The following is a 2,245-nucleotide window of genomic DNA, read 5'->3' on the forward strand; positions in this document are numbered from 1 at the left end:
CTTATCCTTGTGTTGACAATAGTAATTGTCATGCCTGAACTCAAAGTTTAGTTAGGAAGACTAATATGTAAACACGGGGTGTCAAAATGTAACTCCCCCCCCTTATTTTTCTATTTAAGACCAGAAATATATTATCTACACCCAACAGAGAAATGGGCAGGTTTTGTCTAAACCTGTTTTAAAGCAGGTCCGTAATTGTACATGAGAGTATGCACTGCTACATACAAACCAACTGATCAGACCACAATTTTTCAATATTTAAAATAGAATAAGCTTTCTTATAAAAGCAGTACTTCAGTGATCTTTTAAGTTTAGTATTCCTCTCCTTCTTCCTCACTCTCTCCTTCGACAGAATCCACACCACCCCCCTCATAATCCTCCCCAAGGGCAGCCATGTCCTCATGGGCCTCAGAAAGCTCTCCTTCCTCCATGCCCACACCCAGTGAACAAAGGCATGCTTGGCATTCATCAGGACAAACTTGTGGTCCAGGTAATCCCAGGCCTCAGCAATAGCTGTGGTGTTGGTCAGCATGCACACAGCTTGTTGTATTTTGGCCAGGACTCCACCAGGTACCACAGTGGGAGGCTGGTAATTAATGCCAACTTTGAAGCCAGTGGGGCACCAGTCCACAAACTACATGGTACACTTGGTGTTAATGGTGGCAATGGCAGCAATGCCATCTTTGGAAACCACATCATCATGGTCTAACATTCAGCAAGTCATATATTCACCATGGCAAGGGTCACATTTCACCATTTGGTTGGCTGACCCTAAGCATGTGTTGCTGATCTCTGGTGTACCAGTTGTTCCTGATACACTTTCTCTGCAGAGGTGACAGGGGCATATGTGGCCAGAGAGAAGTGGATTTAGGGATAGGGCATCAGGCTGATTTGGAATTCGGTCAGATCAACATTCAGGGCTCCATGAAATCTGAGGGAAGCAGTGATGGAGGACACAGTGGACTTATCGACCTATTCAGGTTAGTATAAGCTGGGAGCTCAATACTGAGATTTCTACAACAGATATCCCAGATGGCCTCACTGTCAACCATGAAGGCACAATCAGAGTGCTCCAGGTGTGAGTGGTGAAGATGGAGTTGTAGAGCTCAGTTACAGCTGTGGAAAGCTGCAGGGCTGGGTAGATGGAGAACTCCAGCTTGACTTCTTGCCTTAATCGACAGAGAGACATCCCATCAGCAGTGAGGCTAACCCAGAACCAGTTTCACCACCAAAGCTGTGGAAAAACAAGAAGCCCTGAAGGCCTGTGTCCTGGCTAGCCAGGTTCTGAATTAAGTCTGAGACCAGGTCCATGATCTCCTCGCCAATGGTGTAGTGCCCATGGGCATAGTTATTGCAAGGATCTTCCTTGCCTGTGATGAGCTGCTCAGGATGGAATAGCTGGGGGTAGGTGCCAGGGCAAACTTATCAATGACTGTGGGTTCCAGATACTGCCTTGGTCACATGCTTGCCAGGTCCTGTCTCACTGAAGAAGGTATTGGAGAGTCATCTTCCCCACTGCCCCCCACACCCCATGGTCTTGTCACTTGGCATCTGGCCATGAAGCTGGTTGCTAGGTTTCAGGCAATAGAGCTCCCAGTAGGATGGAGATGCACTCACACATGGTTGCTGCTTTGTGGAGGCTGAGCAGATATCAGGGAGGAACAGAAGAGGTTGTTTCTTCTTACAGTGCAACACTTAGGCAGGTGATGTAAGAGTACCTCCTCCCATCATCTAAATCCTTCTAGTAAGGCTAATCATCAAGTTAGTATGAAACAAATTAACAGGAGAAAATATCCAAAATTTATTATGAATGTACATACAGGGGTGCCATGAGAATATAAGGAGGCATTGGGCAGTTGAGGCTTCTGGGCCATTCTGGACTAAGGAGACGGAGGCAGGGGTATGGGATTTCAAAGGGAAGGCAGGTAATTTATAGGAAAATGAGAAAGAACAAACACGTGGCAAACAAATTCTTTCTCAGTCACCCGGAAACGATAGAGCACAGGGCAGTCTAGTAAGCAGGCTTTGCTAGCTTTCTCCTTGTCTGCCACATTTAGTTTATATTATGATGGTAAGATGATGCTCCCTTCCTCTAAACAGGTTTTTAATCTAAATTCTTTAGACAGATAATGGGGGGAGGATCAAGGCTCTTTCTGTGTCTTCAAATTAATACACCAAAAGGCATATTTTGGGGTGGCAAAACTTTGGTTCCCCTCACAAACATATGTGCACCACTAATATTTAC

General features: G+C 45.6%; 1 pseudogene; it reads right to left on the minus strand.

Moving 5' to 3' along the window:
• Nucleotides 1-311: 311 nt before the first annotated feature.
• LOC118667476 lies at nucleotides 312-1,590 on the minus strand (annotated as a pseudogene).
• Nucleotides 1,591-2,245: the final 655 nt, after the last annotated feature.

This window comes from Myotis myotis, unplaced genomic scaffold, assembly GCF_014108235.1.
Source record: "Myotis myotis isolate mMyoMyo1 unplaced genomic scaffold, mMyoMyo1.p scaffold_m19_p_1, whole genome shotgun sequence".
Classification (NCBI taxonomy): domain Eukaryota; kingdom Metazoa; phylum Chordata; class Mammalia; order Chiroptera; family Vespertilionidae; genus Myotis; species Myotis myotis.